The 21,930-nt window shown below is 49.4% G+C and overlaps 1 protein-coding gene across 3 annotated transcripts in view; it reads left to right on the forward strand.

The window, feature by feature from the left end:
- Window positions 1-21,930, forward strand: part of ANKHD1 (ankyrin repeat and KH domain containing 1) — a 1,478,908-nt gene that overhangs the window by 1,283,815 nt on the left and 173,163 nt on the right. The gene's annotated exons all lie outside the window — the stretch shown is intronic.

The raw sequence follows: 21,930 nt of genomic DNA on the forward strand, positions 1-21,930 counted from the left end.
AGCATCTGCAATCCTAGAACATGTGTAGCATATCTGCCTCAAGAGCATGGCATCATGCACAGTTAGGTGGTGTTGCAAGGTAAATTTTGTGTAGTTTGTCCCACTACCAAGCCCGACAAAGTGTCGTCAGCAGATCCTGTATTTTATATGAAGATCACCTAGTAAGTTGGGTAACCAGCTGGCAACCAGCGCCCATTGTAGTGTATGTGTCAACAAGTGTTGATTAGGCTATTGGTCCACTATGCTCCACAGTCCCTCCTGCTCTCCAGTTAGGCCCCTGTGCACCAGGAATTGTCCCGCCAGGAGATCTGTGTTCTCTGTCAATTGATCACAGAGGCTAAGTTCCCCATCTTGAAACTGGTTCCACCATGTACCGCTGCTGCATCCCAGAGTTCCTCCCCCGCAGACCAGTTTACACCCGAAGACCAGTATGAAACACAAAGTGATCTCCTAAGAGTATTGCGGCATATCTGAAAGAGACACGTTAGTGATAGATTCCTTACCTTAGAATATCCCCAGGCGTCAGACTGGATCCGAAATTTTTTGCGTAGCAATACCCCTGCGCGTCAGTAGGCGTCATCTGCGGCTCCGCGTTCGGCGTCGTTAGCGTCGGAATGACGTCGTCGGAGTACTTAGACGCCGCCCATGCGCGCTGACGTCAGTTCTTCTTTTTTCCGCGCCAGCTAGCGCAGATCCGGAGAAGCTCTACCCCTAGTCCTTTTTTGACTAAACGTTTGATCTTTTTGATCATTCTTTTTCTTCGAGTCTTCGACTCTATCGGTGCCGGTAGGGATGCCCGGGTTCAAACCCTGCTCGAAGTGCAACCGACTGATGTCGGTCACAGACCCCCATCGCCAGTGCCTAGGCCTCGACCATGACGATCGAACCTGCTCTGACTGCCGGGCCCTGATGTTGAAGGCTAGGCAGGAGCGGTCCCGCAAGCGGCTCGAGCTCCGGCAGTCGGCCCCGCGCCACTCCAGGTCCCGGTCCCAGTCCCACGGGAGGTCGAGGGACAGGTCGCGAGGTCGGAGTCATCGCAGCTCCGGGAGTGGACACTGGTCGTCAGGCTCCAAGTCCTCAGGTAAGAGGCATGAGAGGTCGGAGAGACGTCATCGTTCCTCCGACCTACCCCGACGCTCGCACGATGCGGCCGGGGGCTCGGGCGACACCGCCCACGCGGCTCCGCGGGAGTTGCAACCATCGCCGCCTGCCCCACACCTTTGGGTCCCTGGTCACGGCGCGACGCCGGAGGAGATCTAGCGGTACCTCATGGCCATGAGATCCCTCCCTCCTCAGTCGGGTTCCGTGGTGCCTTCAGGCCCAACGGTCCCGTCTGGAGGCCCTAGCGGGTCGGGTGCTCCGGCCCGACGCCGCCGGGCGGTTCGGCCCCGGCGCCGCCGGCGACTTCGGTCCCGGCACCGCAGGACCTCACTGGATCCGCTTCCGCTTCCGGATCCGCTTCCGGATCACTGGATCCGCTTCCGGAGCCGGTTGACCTCGCCGGCGCCGGCCCCACGGGTGTCGCGCCCGCTGTGGACGCTGACCCCAATGTCCCCTACGGTCCGACTCTGGTGCCGGAACGGCGCCGCTGGGCGCCGCTTCCGACAGCCTATGGAGATTTTTATTTCCACGAGGAGGCCCCGTCTGCTAATCCTGCTTTACAGGTAACGGGTGACGAGGAGGATTGGGAGGGGTCGGAGGACCCTCTGGCACTGGAGCGCCAGTCTCAACAGGACTGGACATATGAGCTTGGGGAGGCCAGTGGTCTTGACACATCGCCAGACACTGGGTTTACCTCGCCTCCGACTATGGCTTCGGAGGAAGGGTCTACATACAGTGTAGTGTTGACAAAGGCAGCCAAGGCCATACACCTTGAGCTCCCCGTCGCGGCCGTGAGGACTAACCTCCTCACTGAGGTCCTCAAACCGCAGTCAAGCTCCAGCGAGCCTCTGCTGCCGTTCAATGAGGCCTTATGTGACGTTCTTGTGGGCACTTGGTCCAAGCCCACCACAGGCCCGCCTGTGGATAGGAACGTGGCCAGACGCTACCGCCCGGCCCCGGGCGACCCATGCTTTTTGTCCACCCATCCCACCCCCAAGAGCCTGGTCATCCAGGCCTCCAATTCCCAGACCACATTCCCGTCGGCCCCGCCCGACCAGGAATCCAAGAGATACGAACAGTTCGGGAATAAGGTGTTCTCGTCTGTAAGCTTAAGGCTGCGGTCTGTTAATACCGCCTGTCTCTTGGGCCGCTACACCCACTCTCTGTGGGACACGGTTGCGGAGGTGCCTCCACAATGCCCGGAAGAGGTCCGGGCTAAACTCCCCCAAACCCTTGCGGAGGGCCGAGATGCAGCGCGCTATTCCATCCGGTGTGGGCTGGATACAACGGACTCACTGGGCAGGGCAATGGCAACGACGGTGGCGGTTCGACGCCACGCCTGGTTGAGGTCCGCCAACTTCTCGGCCGATGTCCTGGCCACACTTCTGGACATGCTGTTCGATGGCCGTCGCCTCTTCGGCGACAAGGCAGACATGCGCTGGAACATTTTAAGGACTCAAGGGCTACGGCCAAGTCCTTGGGCCTCTCGGCCCCATGCCAGCAAACGGGTGCCTTTCGCTCCTTTCGTGGCCACGGAAGGGGCGCCCCCACACATGCTGCCAGCCACGTGCCACAAAATGTTCAACAGCGCGGTGGCGGCCGTGGAAACCGCTGTGGTGGCGGTCGACGGCGAGGCTAGTCCACACCTCCCTCCACAGCACCCGCCTCAAAACCTTCCGAGTTTTCAGGCCCATGTGATGCCTGTGGGAGGCAGGGTTCGACATCACCTCTCCCACTGGCGCACTATCACGTCGGACAGGTGGGTGCTGCAGATCGTCCAAAGGGGCTACTCCCTCCCCTTCGAGGCGACCCCTCCATCCATGCCACCGCAATGCCACCACCTGTCGGGGGATCACTTGCAACTTCTGCAAGAGAAAGTCACGGCACTCCTGGCCAAGGGGGCCATCGAGCGCGTTTCTGGGCCAGAAGTAGGGTGTGAATGTTACTCCCACTACTTTCTGGTACCCAAGAAGGGCAACGGGGGCCTAAGCCCCATCTTGGACCTACGGAACGTCAACGGCTTCCTCCAGAAGGAGAAGTACAAGATGCTAACTTTGGCTCAGGTCCTAGCTGCCCTGGACCCGGAAGACTGGCTGGTAGTGTTGGACTTGCAGGACGATTATTTTCACATCCCCGTCCTGCCGGCCCACCGGCGTTTCCTGCGGTTCACGGTAGGCCAAGAGCACTTTCAGTTTACCGTGCTCCCCTTCGGCCTTACCAGCGCCCCACGGGTGTTCACGACGGTGATGGCGTTGGTCGCAGCTCATCTGCGCAGGTTAGGGGGGTCAGTCTTCCCCTACCTAGATGACTGGTTGTTGAAGGTGGGCTCGCCCCAAACAGTAGTCAGTCACCTCCAGACTACGGCCGACCTCCTGCATTTGCTGGGGTTCTCCATCAATGTGCCGAAGTCGCACCTGTGTCCCTCTCAGAAGCTCCTCTTCATCGGAGCGGTTCTCCACTCGGCGCAGTTTCGGGTTTACCCTCCTGAACAGCGGGTTCGGGATATACAGGCTCTGATTCCGATCTTTCAGCCGTTATCCCGAGTCTCGGTCAGGTTGACGCTGCGGCTTCTGGGGCTGATGGCCTCCTGCATCCTTCTGGTGCATCACGCCAGGTGGCGGATGCAGGCTCTGCAGTAGGACCTGAAGTTTCAGTGGGCCCAGCATCAGGGCAACCTGTCCGATCATGTCTTGATCTCGGAGGGCACTGTGAGACAACTGCAGTGGTGGCTCACGGACCGTGACTGGGTCAGTGGCAGATCCCTCTCTCTACCCCACCCGGAGCACGTGGTTGTGACGGACGCGTCCCTCCAGTGCTGAGGAGGCCACATGGGAGAGGCGGAGATCAGAGGCCTCTGGTCTCCGGCGGAGTCCCGGCTCCATATCAACCTTTTTAATCTGCGGGCGATTAGTCTAGCACTGAAGGCATTCCTCCCCTCTGTCCGGAGGAGTGTAGTGCAGGTGTTCACGGACAACAACACCGCCATGTGGTACTGCAACAAACAGGGCGGGGTGGGGTCGTGGACCTATGCCAGGAGGCTCTGCGCCTCTGGTAGTGGCTGGAACATCAGGGCGTGACCCTGGTGATTCAACACCTGGCAGGCTCTCTGAATGCCAGGGCGGACGAACTCACCCGTCGGTGCATGATGGATCACGAATGGCGTCTGAACTCGGACGTGGCGCAAGGCCTCTTTCAGCAATGGGGAGAGCCTTGGTTAGATCTATTCGCCACAGAAGAGAACGCGCAATGTCATCAGTTCTGCGCGTTGGAATTTCCAAGGCGGCACTCGCTCGGAGACGCTTTTCGTCGCGAGTGGAATTGAGGTCTATTGTACGCCTTTCCGCCTATACCACTTCTGCCCAGAGTGCTGAAGAAGATCAGGCGCGACCGGGCCCAAGTTACCCTTGTGGCTCCGGACTGGGCACGAAGATACTGGTATCCCGAGCTACTCAGCATGTCAGTCGATCCCCCGATTCGTCTGCCTCTTCGGGAGGACCTTCTGTCGCAGCAGCAGGGGACGCTCCTGCACCCGAACCTGTCCAGTCTCCACCTACAAGCTTAGAGATTGAGCGGCGGCAGTTGAGGCCATTTGACTTGCCTCCCGAAGTCTGTGATAGCATTCTGGCAGCCAGGCGACCCACCACAAAGTCGGTATACGCCTGCATGTGGAACAGATTTGTGGCAAGGTGCACAGCAAAGGCTGTGGACCCCCTCTCTGCACCCCTTTCTGAAGTTCTACTCTTCCTTCTTTCCCTTGCCCAGCAGGGCTCTGCTCTGGGCACTCTTAAGGGGTACCTTTCTGCTCTTTCCGCCTTCCTACGGCTACCTGATCAGCCTTCCTTATTCAAGTCCCCCATTGTAAATCGATTTTTGAAGGGCATCACACACATGTTTCCTCCTGTTCCTTTCGTGATGCCCCAGTGGGACTTGAAACTCGTACTCACCTATCTAATGTGTGCTCCCTTTGAGCCGCTCCATAACTGTCCTCTCCGTCTTCTTACCCTGAAGACTGCTTTCCTGGTTGCCATCACCTCTGCCAGGAGAGTGAGTGAGCTCCAGGCTCTTTCTTCTACTCCACCTTTCCTCTCTGTTCATCCGGACAAGGTGGTGTTGCGTACACGACCTTCCTTTCTGCCCAAGGTTGTCACGGCCTTCCACATCGGGCAGTCCATCACCTTGCCCACCTTCTTTCCGCCTCCTCATCTCTCGAAAGAGGAAGAGAGGCTCCACCGTCTGGACCCAGAACGTGTGCTCTCTTATTACCTGGATCGCACACGCCAGTTCCGGGTGGATGACCAACTTTTTGTTGGTTACGTGGGCGCGAAGAAGGGAAAGGCGGTACACAAGAGCACCATTTCACGGTGGATCATCTTGTGTATTCAGGCATGTTACTCCATGGCCAAAAAGGAGCCCCCTGCTGGATTGCGGGCTCATTCCACTCGTGCCACGGCAACAACAACTCCCCTGGGCCGAGGATTCGCCTTACAGGACATTTGCCAGGCAGCTACGTGGGCCTCGCTGCACACGTTCGCAAGACACTACTGCCTGGATAGTCAAGTCCGGAGGGATGGCTTCTTTGGCCGTTCCGTCCTCCAGGACTTTCTGGTGTGATATTGGTTCGCAGACCCACCACCGGGGTTGGTATTGCTGGGGTATCTATTCTAAGGTAAGGAATCTATCATTAACGTGTCGCTTTCAGATGCACAAGTTACTACTTGTGTAACGATATATATGTAAGAGACATTAGTTAGTGATAGATTCCTTACCGACCCACCCATCCTCCGCGTTCTGCGAACCGATATCTAGGGTTAAGGTCATCCCCTTTCAGGGCCCTAGTTTCATGGCACCAGTGTTGTTTCTATCATGGCTCTGCGTATCTGGCGCGGAAAAGCTGTGTATCAGAACCGACGTCAGCGTGCATGGGCGGCGTCTAAGTACTCCGACGGCATTCCGGCGCTAACGGCGCCGACGACTGACACGGAGCCGCAGACAACGCCTAACGACGCGCAGGGGTATTTCTACGCAAAAATTTCCAGATCTAGTCTGACGCCTGGAGATATTCTAAGGTAAGGAATCTATTACTAACTAATGTCTCTTACAGGTATATTGTTACACAAGTAGTAACTTGTGCGTCTAGTATGACCCGCAGTGCCATCTTATAGCTCTCATGTGCCACTCTCAGAAGGCCGCTGATGGCTGACGGTAACACTGTATTGGGGAGAATGAGTTTTGCAGCGTGAATCTTTCTGGATTCACTATGCTGTGCATATTCCGCAATCTGGTGGTTGGGTCCGGAATCGTAGTCTTTTTTCTCTTTTTTTTTTTTTTTTTTTGTAGCCCAGGTGGGCGTCGACGTCCCACCATTTGGTGTACCTTCGGTGACGTCGGCATGCTTCCGGCGGAAGCTACCACCCTTGGGGGCCCCCTGAGCGCATGGATGTACAAGACTCCGTTTAAATTCTGCAAAAACTGCCACCACAAGTTCGCGCAGAAGGACCAACACCCGGTCTGCAACCTCTGCCTGCCTGTCGACCACGAGAGCAGAGAGTGCAACGCCTGCTCCGTCTTCAAGCCGAAGACACTCCGAGTTCGAGAGAAGCAGAGGATAGCTCATCGCACGATGCAGGGCAAGGGCCAGGCCCGACGCTTTACGAACTGGGCGTCTCCACCGACGACGAGGACAACATCGCCGAAGGTCCAGAGGACTTCACGGTCGCAGAGACCGATAAGAAAACGCCTGATAAGGTAGGAGAGTCTACGATCCCGAAAACCCCCTCAGGACCTCGAAAAGCAGAGGCGGACCCTCGATAGGCAGAGTCCAAAGCCTCGAAAGGAGCACCGGCGCCGAAAAGTTCGACGGCCGAAGCTGCATCCTCTGAAAAAGAGCCCAGCGGATCCTTCGACAAGGACTCCCGGAGGCAGAAGACCGGCGAAAAGCAGAGGTCGTCGAAGCAAGCCCCCCAAAAAAGGGTCTTCGACTTCGAAAGAAAAGGAGCTGAAGAAAGCTTCGACGTCGACGACGTCGCCGAAAAGAGCAGCCGAAACGCTCGACGACGACCAAGCCGCAGAGATGCTGAGAAAGAAAAGAAGGCTCGAGGCCGAGATGGAGAACATCCTCCAAAGAAAGAAGGACTTCGACGACAAAATGAAAAGTTACAAAATCCTCTCGAGGCCGGCAACGTCCGTCGCGGAGGTGGTACAACAGGAGGAGTTCGACGTCGAAGATCCGCCGAAAACTCCGGAGCTCTCGGAGCACGAAGAGGAAGAGGACCTTTATTATAATGACGAGGATTACGGGGAAAAGCAGTCGAGCTACGGCTCGGGTTCCTCGACAGCCCAGGACCAGGAATGGCAGGACATCGAGGCCGAAAACCCGGAGGAGGCGGTGGAGATATATCCGTCGAGGCCTTCGCCACCGGACGACATCGGGGCATACAACGAGGTCGTCAGGAAGGCAGCAGCAGCTTATGGGGTGAAGCTGGAGGAGGAAAAGCCAAAAGCAGATTTCCTGCTAGAAACACTGCTCCCCACACAGACAAGAAGCCAATTCCTTCCCATGCTGAAAAGCATCACAGACCAGGGGAAGGAAGCTTCAAGGACCCGGCTACATGTAGATCAGTAACGCCGAGGACAGAAAAGAAGTACAAATTCTCCTCACAGGACCCAGCTTATATCAAGGGGTCCGTCACAGCTTACTCTATTATCGCTGCAACGGCCAGAAGAAGGGCCAACGTCCCAACAACATCTGGCCCTCCACCTGACAAGGAAAGCAGGATGATGGACCTAACGGGCAGGAAAATAGAGAGAAACGCCGCAACGCACTGGCGGATGGCGAACTCGAACGCCCTCCTAAACAGACATCAATACCAACATTGGGATGAGATGGGGCAATTGCTCAAGCACCTCCCGGAGCAATACAGTGAGAGGGCATCACACCTTGTGGAAGAGGGGAAAAGCATCGCTAACTCGTGCCTGAAGACAGCCTTGTATGGGGCTGAAACATCCAGCAGACTGATGGCTATCTTCACAGAGAGAAGGCAAGCCTGGCTCAGGATCTCAGGCTTCAAAGCTGAGGTTCAGAACAACATCCTGACCACACCCTTCAATGGTGAAACACTGTTCGGAGCCCCAGTTGATGAGAAGCTCACACAACCGAAGAAGGACAATGAGACGGCAAGGTCCATGGGGGCCCTGCAATTCAGGGGGATGAGACGGGGCACTCCTGCGTGGAGGCCAAACGGCAGAGGTGGAAGCCAGCGAGGAGATTCTCACCAGACGTTCCACCAGGGACAACAGAGTGACAACCAAGGTCACCAGGGCCAACAGAGACAAAACTGGAACTACCAGAACAGGGGCCAGTCCTTTCGTTCAAGAGGAAATGGACGAGGACAAAGAAGAAGAGGCGGTGAACAACCCCCCTCTAAGTGACTGCTCACGAGAAAAGGTGCTCACCCACCCAAACCCTCCGGGGGAAGAGCACGGAGAGAGAAAGAGGAGAGGGATACACGGACAGGACACACAAGATCATGTAACTCCTGTAGGAGGCAGGCTAAGATTTTTTCTCCGGGAGTGGAGAAAAATCACCACAGACATATGGATACTGAACATCATGCAGTTCGGATACTGCATAGAGCTGCTAAAGAATCCACCAAACAGAAAGCCAAAGAAAAGAGAGCACTCTGGAACAGAGCTACAACTGCTCCAAAAGGAAGCTCAAGAACTACTCCTCAAAGAGGCCATCGAAACAGTCCCATTCAAAGAACGGAACAAAGGAGTGTACTCAAACTACTTCCTGGTACCGAAAGTGGACGAAAGCCTAAGACCCATCCTAGACTTACGGTTCCTAAACAAATACGTAAAGACCCAAAAATTCAAGATGACGTCCCTGCAAGAAGTCATCCCACAGATAAAGGCCGGGGACTTCTTGTCCACCATAGACCTCAAGGACGCGTACCTGCACATCCCAATGAACAGGCAGCACAAGCACATGCTAAGGTTCGCAGTGAACAACGATCACTACCAGTTTACAACCCTGGCCTTCGGTCTAAAATCCGCACCAAGGGTGTTCACCAAATGCCTCGCGGCAGTAGCCGCGCATCTGCGAAGGGAGGGAATACACGTGTACCCCTACCTAGACGACTGGCTCGTGAAGGCAAGCTTGTACAGGACATGCAAGGATCACGCTCAGCAAGTCACGAGAGCGCTAACTGGCCTGGGTTTCTCCATACACTGGGGAAAATGCTCAATGGAACCGGAGCAGGTGAAGATCTTCTTGGGTGCTCAGATCGACACCGTCCAATGCAGAGTGTCACCCAGCGAAAAGAGGACACTCAGCCTACTGAGGGAGAAACGTCACTACCGGAAGGGGCGAGCTCTGACAGTGAGCAAGATCTTAGGGATGATGGCGTCTTGCATACACCTGGTCCCGAATGTACGCCTACAGATGAGACCACTCCAAGAGTGGCTACAACATCAATGGTCACAAGCTACAGGAAGTTGGGAGGATCTAGTGGTTGTAACGCACAGGGTGCAGGAAGAAATAAGGTGGTGGACCAAGGAACGGATAACAGTAGGGAAACCTCTAACACCACCGGACCCAACAGTGACCATTACCACAGACGCATCCCAGAAAGGGTGGGGCGCCCATATGAACAAGCTCAGAGTGAGGTCTGAGGAGCCCTACAGATGCGGTCAGACACATCAATTACCTAGAGCTGAAAACAGTGTTGCTGGCACTCAAGGCCTTCCAGAGACACCTGTACAGCCAGAAGGTGCTGATACAAACAGACAACACAACAACGATGTTTTACATAAACAAACAAGGTTGAACTCGATCATTTCCCCTGTCAAACTGGGCACAGGAAATCTGGAGATGGGCAATACCACTCAAAATAGACCTGCTAGCCATACACCTGCCAGGGAAGGACAATGTAGAAGCGGACTGGCTCAGCAGGCAGACTTCAGCATCCCATGAGTGGGAACTCAATGTCCAGGAGACAGAGAAACTATTCAGGAGATGGGGCACTCCGACAATAGACCTATTTGCAACACGCCGGAATGCAAAATGCCAATACTTTGCATCCAGGCAACCAGAAGCACAATCACAGGGGAATGCCTTATGGATAAGCTGGGCAAAGACATTTGCCTACGTGTTTCCCCCGATACCGCTGATCCCCAGGGTTCTGAACAAATGCATGACAAGCAACATGACCCTGATCCTGGCGGCACCACAATGGGCCAGGCAGACCTGGTACTCTCAGATAATGGAGATGGCGCAGGGGCCTCCCCACAAGTTCCCAAAAGGAAGAGACCTACTGTCCATGGAAAACGGAGAAGTGCTACACCCAGAGCCGGAGAGCCTCAACCTCTCAGCCTGGCTCCTGAGGACTTAGAGTTCGCACATCTAAAACTACCAGAGAGCACCCTGAGAGTGCTGCGAGAGGCAAGAAGGCCCAGCACACGCAAATGCTATGGGGAAAATGGGAAAGATTCACTCAATGGCGTCGCAAGAAAAAACTGCACAGAAAAATGACAAGGGAATCTACGGTGCTGAGGTACCACACGCACCTAATAAAGGCAAAACTAAGCTCGTCTTCACTAAGGGTACACCTGGCAGCGATTGTGGCATACACAAGAGGAGAAACAGGGAGAAGTTTCTTCACATCGCAGGTCGTGAAAAGATTCTTGGAAGGGGCTAAAAGAAAAGCGCCACCGAAAAGAATGCCACCACCGCCTTGGAACCTGAATGTAGTACTGACAGAACTCATGAAAGCACCTTTCGAACCGATGCACAAAGCATCACTGCAAATGCTGACTATGAAAACTGCCTTTCTGGTAGCAATCACATCACTACGGAGAGTGAGCGAACTGCAGGCTCTAACACTACAGGAACCCTACATTCAGATACACAGTGACAGGGTCGTAATGAGAACGCACCCACACTTCATGCCGAAGGTGGAGTCGAGGTTTCACATGAATAAAAGTATTCAGATCCCTAGCTTCTTCCAAAACCCCACTACAAGCGCTGAGAGAGCACTCCACTCTCTAGACTCAAGAAGGGCATTGATGCACTACATGGAAAGGACGAAAGGACACAGGAAGACAAAACAGTTCTTCGTATCCTTTGCAAACAGTTACATGGGTAAACCAGTGACGAAAAACACCATAGCTCGATGGATCGCTCAAACCATTCAGTTCTGCCACAAGCAAGCGGGCCAGGAGCTAACAGGAGGGGCACAGGCCCACTCAACCAGGAAGAAAGGAGCAACACTTGCCTTTCTGGCCAACACACCTATTCAGGACATATGCCTAGCGGCAACATGGGCTTCAGTGCACACGTTCACTAAGCACTACTGCGTGGATGTTCAAACAAGGAAGCACAAGTAGGACAGAAGGTGCTTCAACATATTTTTAACAACCAACGCTCATCTTCCACCCAGCCGCCACAAAAATAACAAAAACCGCTACAAAATCTAAGCACAGCATAGTGAATCCAGAAAGATTCACGCTGCAAAACGAATAGTTTCTTACCTGTCGGTGTAGTTTTGCAGCTTGAAGATCTTTCTGGATTCACTAGCGAACCCACCGCCTCCGCCAGAAAGATGAGGCTGGAAAAGAAGGTGGAAATGCATAGAAAAGGAAAGAAAGTTGAAGACTACAAGATACGTGAAAAGAATTACGTAACAAAAAAAAAGAAAGAAGGATTAACAAACATAGCCATGGATTCACTACAAACACGGAAAAGAAAAGAGACAGAAAAAAGAATCCGAAGATGGCGCCCAAGGGTGGTAGCTTCCGCCGGAAGCATGCTGACGTCACCGAAGGTACACCAAATGGTGGGACGTCGACGCCCACCTGGGCTACAAAAAAAAAAAAAGAGAGAAAAAAAGACTACGATTCCGGACCCAACCGCCAGATTGCGGAATATGCACAGCATAGTGAATCCAGAAAGATCTTCAAGCTGCAAAACTGCACCGACAGGTAAGAAACTATTCGTTCTCGGACGGGTCTAAGCACCCCCTCCTCTGGATTCTGGCCCATCTGTCTGCTGGCTTGATTGTTTCTTTGGGCTGTGGCACTTTTCTCAGATTAGCTTACATTACCTGGGCAGTAAGTGACCCTGTTGTCCTTTCACATTCAGCAGATTCTGGAGGATGGTGATGTGTTCATTATTTTTTTTTTGTTTTGTTTTTTGTCCTCATACATGCCACCAGATGATGATTACTCTAGATGGGAACTGCCCACGCCTTTCACACTGTCGATCTTAGTTTCCGGCCTGGACTCAGTTTGCGGCGCACAGAAATGAAGGGACATGAAATTAAGCTTAAAGTTAACGCTACATGTGACACGAGCAACTTGATATACGCAATAAAATGCCCATATGGAAAATTATATGTGGGCAAAACAGAACGACGCATGAAAGTACGACTAACTGAACATAAATCCAACATTCGCTTAAAAAACACGAAGTCATCCCTATCAGCCCACTTTGTGGAACAACAACACAACATTTCCCAACTCAAATTTACCATCCTAGAAACTGTGCATAAACTAGAAGGAAGAGACAACACAAAATATCTATTAAGAAGAGAAAACTTCTGGATACAAAAACTCTCTACTCAAAAGCCTTTTGGCTTAAATGATAGGATTGAACTGTCATGTTACCTTTAACATTGCTCCGAGGACTATATTGTAATTACTGTGACTGCTCGCACAGATACACAGTAATATGATACTGTTTGTTTACTTTCACCGTATGTTGATATGTATCCTAGCCAACCATATTCAAACCACCAACATATACACAGGAGGACCCCCCTCATTTCCAAGTAGACCCATAGCTCAGTAGTTAAGGGTAGACAGAAGACCATACACGACTCACGAGTTCGTATCCTTATAGGGCGTGCTGTGGCCCATTCACTTTCTTAATTTACTATTAATTTTTCTCTCCCCACAAATTTTTTTACATCCACTTTATCACAGCAGGATGTATTCAAAACTATTAAGGTGTGCAACCGAGCCATAAACACGCGACCTAATGCACAACCTTGCATCTCACCACTAAACGTAGTCTGTCGTCTAGATCCATGGTCACATGACCGTAACTCTTTTTTTAATCTTAAAAACACGGCTAGATCCGTTCTATGCCGGCGTTTGGAAGGAAGCCAGAACACCGGAGAACGCTACGATTACGCTTTAAGGTCAGTCAACCACCCACTTCCCTCAACCCTAGCACGTTCATTCATGAAAACGTACTTACAGACAGACCCACATTGAACCTTTCCGTTCGTTTTCACAGATTCGTTTTCAAACCACGACAAAAGGCTTGTAAGTGATACAACTTTTTACACTTAACCATGAGTTTATTTAGGAACCTCACGGGTCATGGGGTTATCAAAGGTGTCATAATAACAACACGCACACAAGCTCTGAGATGCATGCAACTATTGTTTAACATAGTTTTTATACATGTTTTATATACTTTGTTTACAAGGCAATAACGAAATAGTATCCTAATGTTTTGTTTATACACATTCTTGTAGTGTCTGTTCCCTGACGAAGGGCATCCAGCAATGCCCGAAATGCATTGGATTTTTCCATATGACATTGCCTGAAGTGAAATATGTGCTCAAAACCTAAATTACTATGATTGAAAACAAAAAAGGAAAGTAATATATAAATGAATAAAAACATAATGAACTAATTGAAAAACCAGTGTGGAAGTCTCTTTCTAGCAAAAAGACGGAAAATGTGTGCCTAAAGAGATGAAGCTAGTGGTCCACTAGCCTCACATCTAATTCATGTATTCCTGACGTCGTGGGACTCTCGACGCCACCTTTGGAACACCAACAAACGCAGTCAAACTGTTTGACAAACACATGTAAAAACAGCTGTGCATTTGCCCTAAAATCAGTTATCATTGTCCTTTCACATTCAGCAGATTCTGGAGGATGGTGAAGTGTTCATTCTTTTTTTTTTTTTTTTGTTTTTTGTCCTCATACATGCCACCAGATGATGATTACTCTAGATGGGAACTGCCCACGCCTTTCACACTGTCGATCTTAGTTTCCGCCCTGGACTCAGTTTGCGGCGCATAGAAATCTCCCAAAGGTAAGCTGTTTTCTTGCCCAACTCCCATTCCCTCTGAAGGACCACCTCGGAAACAAGTGAGGACAGGACCCACACACCTCTGGCATAATCATTGGACCACCATTAAATCTTCAACCAGGCCACCAGTGCGACCACACCCTATCTGTGGTCTCCGCTTGACAAGCCATGTCTAACTTACTGACAGTCATAATGTTTTTTAAACAGTCTGCAAACCTAGGAGGCGCCTCCGACTTCCATTCTCTACAAATTTCTCGCCTAGCTATAACCATCACATAGAATATAAATTGTGAAGCAAAGCTATTGATGTTCTATCCCAGTGGCAGACCATGAGAACCAATCTAGGAGAGCATGTGATGGTAACTGATAACACCTTTTCTTGAAAGCCAAGGACAGCCTCCCAGTACCCAGAGATCTCTGGGCATTCTAAAAACATGTTTAGGTCGGCAGCTGCCAGAAGTTTGCATCTAGGGCAATGATCGTTATCTGGCATAACCTTAAATAATTTAGCCGAGGTCCAATAGACCCTATAAGCAGTAAACAAATGGTTTCTTCTCAGATTAGCCGGTTTTATTAGGCTCTGGGACATGGAAAATGAATCTGTCCAAATCTTTTGAGTTTCCTCAGGGCTATCTGATAACACATTACCCCAAAGGCTCGCCAGCTCTGAATTTAATGTTCCTTTTACCCCCATTAGTGACCTATACCAAAATGAAACCTCTAGTTTCCAAACTCCACCCCTGCAGACAGAATCAAGGATCCCTGTTTCATCTTCAAACTCCAGCTCCTGCCTTGACCAACAGGCAGAAAGTTGGTTAAATTTGAATCTTGTTAAAGATCCGTTGGTCAAGGACGCTAGAGAATCCCAGTCCATAAGGCCTGAATCAACACCGAGATCCCCCCATCTACTCAGACCTGCTGCTTTTAATGGCTGGGACAGTTGATCTTGAAGATATTCCGGAGTGCCCGGTGAGTCCCAAATTGGGGCATGAGTGTTATATTAGGGAATCCCCAAGGTTCTCCGGACATAAAACCAGTTCCTAAGCGCTGTCTGCAGAATCTTAAGTCAGGCTTTTTTGTAGTATTTCTGGTCGCCAAATTTAAAAAGGAAAAATTCCTGGCCCTGTGGTTGGTCGTGCAACAACACCTGAAAGAGGCCGCCCTGTGAAGAAGAGTCCAATTTATTGGCCAGTAACCTAAAAATTTTGAAGTGAAAGGAATGTGAATATAAAAATTAGTCGGGTAGGGCCAGACCACCTATCTTCAACCCACTCCTTAATTTTGAAGCCCATATAAAGGATCCGATCTACCCTTGTAGGCTCATAATATCTTTCGAGGCAAAGGGTAATGGGATGGTATTAAAGAGGAAGGTTAATTTGGGAAGTATAGTCATTTTCACGAGATGAACTCGTCCATATAGGTTCAGTGGTAGATTACCCCATCTTGTTAGCCTTTTAGTGATCTCTTTCACAGCTATCTGCCAACTGAATTTAGGGATATCATTTTATTTTTGAGTCAGATGGATTCCCAAATACCTAATTTTGTTTTTTGCCCCCTGAATGACCGTACAATTATTCCACCCCATTATTTCTGTTTTCCCCTTATTAATTTGATACCCAGAAATCCTTCCGAACTCCTCGGCAAGCTGAAATAGCCTAGGGATTGCCTCAACATGGTTGGAAGTATATAAGAGTTGGTCATCAGCATACAAAGCTGTTTTAAGTTTCAAGTCTGCTATTTTAAAGGGTCGAATTACCTGATCAGCTCTAATTGCGCAAACAAAAGGCTCAATATAAATGTCAAACAAAAGGGGGGACGGGACAACCCTGCCTGGTTACACGGGAGATTTTAAACCAATCTGACAGACCTCCGTTTACCAGGACTTTTGCTTGTGGACTCTGGTAAAGTGATTTAATTCCCTCTATAAAGATGGAAGGCAAACCAAAACCGACCATAGCGGCCCAAAGGTATGACCAGTTTACCTGATCAAAGGCTTTGGCTGCATCGATCGCTATTATTGCTAGTGGCAACCCGCTCTCTTCCGCAAAATCAATTGCTCCTATCACCTGAAATGTTAACTCGTTTAACTGCCTCCCTGGGATAAGCCCTCTTTGATCAGGATGAATAATCGATTTTATAATTTTGGCAAGTCGAGTAGCCAATATCCCAGAATAGAGCTTCAAATCCGAGTTTAATAGAGAGATAGGTTTATAAGATTCTATCTTTTTGAGGTCTTTATTGGGCTTCACAATAAGAGTTATCGTGGCTTCAGACCATGAAGGGGGATACAATACCCCTGAATGAAGAGGCTGTTAAAGAGTGTGGTAAGCACAGGGACCAATGTCTCAGAACAATCTAAATAAACCTCAATTGGTAGCCCATCTGAGCCAGCAGCTTTACCACAACTCATTTTCTTAAGTTGTTCCCTTACTTCCCCCTCCGTGATGTCGCTCGCCAGATAATTCCTATTTATTTCTGATATTTGGGGTAGATCTCTCTGGCTCAACCAGACCTGGGCCTCCTCTGACCCTACGCTCATATCTTCATGGTCTAACCCATTCATGAACCCCCTGGCTTCCTCCCTGATAGCCTCATCCTCCATAATTGAGGAGCCCGACTCCCTCTGGATTAACACTTTAATGTTATTCCTAGATCTCTCTGTTCTAGACTTCCAAGCCAAAAGGGCCCCACATTTCTCTCCATACTCAAAAATTTTCAATTTGCTGACCTCCCACCTTTCCTTCATGATCTTAATTTCAGCAACTTTGAACGATATTTGTAGATCTAGCAGCTCCTTCTCCAGCTCCGGGATCCTCCCCCTGTCTTAAACAGTAGCCAACTGTAGCTCAAGATCTTTTTCTATTATTGCTCGCAGATCGTCTGACTTTTTTTTCATAATAGTTTTCCTCTTATGAGCCTTTAAGGAACTCAACACTCCGCGAAGAAAGGCCTTAAAGGACTCCCAAACTATTTGATCGGTAGAGGAGCCAATGTTGAAGATGTAAAAGAAAAAGGCCGCTGAATTTTTCCTCTGCCTTTACTCTATCATCCTAGAGGAGCGCCCTATCTAGTGTCCACCTAATATCTATGGGTCTGGAGCTCAATGTGAAAGCTAATTCGACTACTGAATGATCAGAGATTCCCACTGGAGTATGGCAAACCGAAATGATATCTACCAGCAAACGTTGGTCCGGTAAAAAGTAATCTATTCTGGAGTACTATTTATATTTTTTGCTATAGAATGAGTAATCGCTCATAATGCCGTATTTGGATCTCCACACATCCAGCAAATTAAAGTCTTTCATAATGTTTCCAAGTGCTGAGATAGATTTGGTGGGAGCATGATACTTTACCCTGGAGGTCCGGTCAAAGGCATAATCAAAAACCAAATTAAAATCCCCCCGAGAATTACAGGAGCCGATGTCTCAAGTAGCCCTGCCCCCAATTTCAAGAGGGGGCCAGGATTGTCATAATTCGGGCCATAGTACACGGCGCAGGTGTAGTGAGTGCCGCAAATCGTGAGGGTTGCCACAAGCCATCTACCTGACTGATCGGTATCCCATTTCAGCAATCTTATCCCTCGTTTTTCCCTAATAATTATCGCGTTCCCCCTAGTTGCCCCTTTCTGTCTTGAACACAATATTTCCTGCACTCACCCCAACCTCCCGAATAAACTTTTACAAGGATTCGACCTTAGGTGAGTTTCTTGTAATAACATAATATGGGCATCTGATTTTTTTCAAATATTCGCAGACTCTGGATTGTTTCCTCCCTTCTATTCCATTGACATTCCAGGAGAGGATTTTTATGCTTGTTGACCTACTCATGTCCCGGCTCCTACTTCCCACACATCCAGAGCTTTAAGTAAATAAGATAGCTTTACTACGTATGAGGACATTTTTCCCTTTTCCCTGCCACCCAGTGAACCCTCCCATACCCCCGAGGAACCCTCCCTTCATACCTGATGATGAAACAGCCTTTTGGGCCCCAGGAGAACTGCCTATGGCTGAATTGTCCTCCACTATACCAACAGCGGCATGATATTACAACTCCAGTATGTGAGAGGATGGTGCCTAGATAGAATACGTATTTTATAATCCTTTTTTTTTTTTTTAACTTCCTCTTATTTTATATCTTTTTTTTTTGTCAGTATCACCCTTGTTATAACATCACCCCCATGCTGCCCCTAGTATTTAGCTCTTTCTCCTTCTTTCTCTTGTTCATCTTGTGAACCTTCTCCCCGTTCTACTTTCTCTTTGAGATTTTATTTCTGCCTCTTTTGAGTAAGGAGATCATCCACATCCTCCGGCTGACTGCAATTGTACATTTTATTCCGCCACATGATCTTTAATAGAGTAGGAATTTTCTTTGGACCTATGCTCTGTGTGATATCAGTTCGGGCATTCTGAAACGCAGGTCCCACTGCCTCTGGCCTGTTCTCCCACCAATTTCTGATCGAATTAAATATGGGTTTGCCCGGTGTTGAAGGACAGACTGGGATAGACATCTTCCCAAAATTATCTCCTTGATACTATAAGACTGAAAGTTCACTAAAATCTTCCTGGGAGCTTTCCTGTCTGTATGTAGCTTAAAGGGGTCCCTATGCACCCTTTGTATTTCTGCCTCCAAGTCGATATCTGGCCGGTCTTTTAAGACACCATCCCTTAAAAGCTTACAGACAAACCACTTGATATCGGAATCCAGGAGAAGGCAATCCAGGAGAAGGCACTGGAATGGATCATCTCGTTCCTCGCCGGAAAGACACAGAGAGTCTGCCTCCCCCCGTTCAGATCAGAAGCCACCGAAGTCATCTGCGGCGTTCCTCAAGGCTCCTCGCTCAGCCCAACTGTAGTAATGAAGATCCACACGTGGTAAAATTCAAGAACATTTATTCGGTTCTATTTATCATAGGTGCTCCCAGCTTGACAGGATCATAACAACTAACATTCTACTGCTGCCTTAAGGTGACAGCACGGGCCATACCAAGTGGGAGGGAGGCGAGGGGGGGAACAGGGAGGAGTGGGAGGAACCAAAGGATAAGTTACAACACATCTTCCTCCCTAGGGAGACCATGAAGGGATGGTGTGAGGGGCAGGAGACAGCTAAAGATGAGAAGGGTGGAGAAAAGGAAAGGGCGGGGGAGAGAGTGGGATGGAGAGAGAGCAGGTAGGAGAGGGGAAGACAGGTGAACACAGTAGGGAGTGGTAACAACCTAAGCAAAAAGAAACACAACAGTGGGTCCTGCGCAGAGGACCCTAGCCCAGGTTAGGCACCTGGGATGACCTGATAGGAGAAGCCTAAAGCTTCTGCCAGAGCAGGCAGAAAACCCCTTAAAAAATGTTAAACTGTCTATGCCAGGACGGGGTGGTAATGTCCAGAGACGGGAGGTCCGTTTCCTGAGACTATCTCTTCTCTCCCCTCTTTCCTGCCAACCGTAAACAGGCTCTACAACCCCAACTTCCCGTCTTCCCTGACCACCCCCCTAAATGGTTGCATTCTACGCAGTCAAAACCTGCGTTTAATCCAACCACAGACCTGTAATTCTCATCCATTCTTAATTCACAAGAGGGTTACCTTGAACAATGTTCGTTTGATCAGTGTGGGCCCATCCCAAGGTCTTTCCCTTCCCCCAAAATGGAATAATGAACGTATCAACCAGAGGCGGGTGGGCCTACCGGTAACCTGAACTTGTGCTCACTCGCAAATCCAAAATGCAACAGAGCACCCCCTACGTATACTTCATGGTGTGGGCATAGATAGGAAGGGATGCCTACTTAGTCTATTCCTCTTATTCCTCAGAGTGCCCTTAGCCACAGCGATCCCTTTCACTATTGTGCTCTAGCCCACCATACTTGTACCACTTCACCACCCAGGCGGGTGGCCACAGCCTTATAATCCTTTTTCTTGGGAAATTTCCTGGACCATTTAACGCTGCGTCTACACCTGCTCATATATCCAGTTTCCTTCTCATCATAATGATCAGCGTCTGGTCTAATGTAAGTTCTCTTGGTGCACTCTGTACCCCTTGTAAATCCTTCGGTACGTGCCTCCTCACTTTCCGTCTCAGTCACTTCGCTATATAACCAGTCCAAGTACTCTCCTTGCTTGTTCCACTTTGATTCAATCAGACTCTGACCATCAACTCCGCCTGGGTCAAAGTCAACAGAACATTTCACCCTCGTCATAGGTTTGGACTCGGCCAGTGCAGTGGAACACCCCGCTTCCTCAGCGTTGTGGCGGTTGTACTTGAAAAGGTCCTCCTCTGTTCTGGTGGGTTGTGTTACCACACATGTTCCCTTATTAACAAGTTCTTTTATTCTCCTTCCAACAACATCCTCACTGATCTTTTCACCGAAACTTTTCCTTATGTTTCCCTCCACATCTTTTCTCTAGGATGTATTTTGATTTCTTTTGAATTTGTCAACTGCTGCTTCTCTTATCTGCTCCTTCCTCCAAACAGCCCTGGTCCCTCCAACACCGTCCATTGATAATGGTGTTCTCACCCTCAACATCTCCAACTTGGTAATTTGTCTACTTTTGATTATAGTCAGCCTACCCATAAGTTCTGAACTTTTAGGAATTTGCTTTATTCTTAATTTCATTTGTTCATCCCCTCCTAGTACTGAGAACTCTTCTTCCGAAATGTACACTTTACTCCATGTACTTCTCTCCCTGTAACTCAAATTCATCTCTCTCCTTCCATACAAAATAATGCCTTTACCAGTGTATGTTTCCAGGGACGTGTCAGCTTCTTCCAATTTATTCCCTAGTGTTTTAGCTAATTTACTCTTCCATATTCTTTTGCTTACTACTGTACAATGTGACCCTGAGTCACCGTTAATGTCAATATCTACTCCACCTATCTTGATGGTATACTCGTGTTCAGTTTCACACTTGTTCACTACCATTTTGATATCTCCATCTTCTCTGTGTATTTTGTTCCTTTGTGCCTCTCCATTCCTTACTTGCTTATAATGTTCATCTAAAACATGCATGACATTGCGGGGAATGAGATTTTGATATATTTTCTGATTACCTAGATACCGATCTCATTCATCCAATTTTGGATCGATTATTGACTGTCATTGAGTAAAAGGCAAACCCACATAAGTTAGATCAACCCCATAGACTGACGCAACTCTGAAAAACCACTTACGACTGGTAAAGTTTAAAAAGTTTAATATAAAACTAAAGTCAATTGTAAATACAATCCTCTCAAGATAAGATTCAACAAGTACACAGGAACTAAAAGGAACATAAATTCCCTAAAGAATCTCAGTCTACAAAAGAAAACGATTAAAACCAATTCTAGAATCAACAAATTGAGTAGCATAGACACAAAATGAATATGATGCGTCATTTACATAAAAGAATAAACAAGTTAAATCTGTCCCTACTCTATGCTAGATGACATCCCTACTAGCAAGTCCTTTTACCTAAAAAGGTGTCAGCAGTTTGACTTCCAAAGAAGTTCAAACTCTCTCAATCTCTGATGGAAACCTATGTCGAGAAGCAGTACCCTTTCTGCCTACCCATCCGCTCTCTAAGGGTCCTCGGCCTACTGCTCTCCTTCTGCTCTCTTGCTCAGGCCATCTGCTCTCGCTCTGCTCTGACTTCTTCTCCCCGGGGTGCTGTCCCTAAATACAAAATCACAGTATGGGTGGAACGCCCCTTTGAGACGCCCACCACGTACACATTTCACGTAGTCCCGCTTCTGGGTTT

Source organism: Lissotriton vulgaris, chromosome 7 (assembly GCF_964263255.1).
Source record: "Lissotriton vulgaris chromosome 7, aLisVul1.2, whole genome shotgun sequence".
In the NCBI taxonomy this organism is placed as follows: Eukaryota; Metazoa; Chordata; class Amphibia; order Caudata; family Salamandridae; genus Lissotriton; species Lissotriton vulgaris.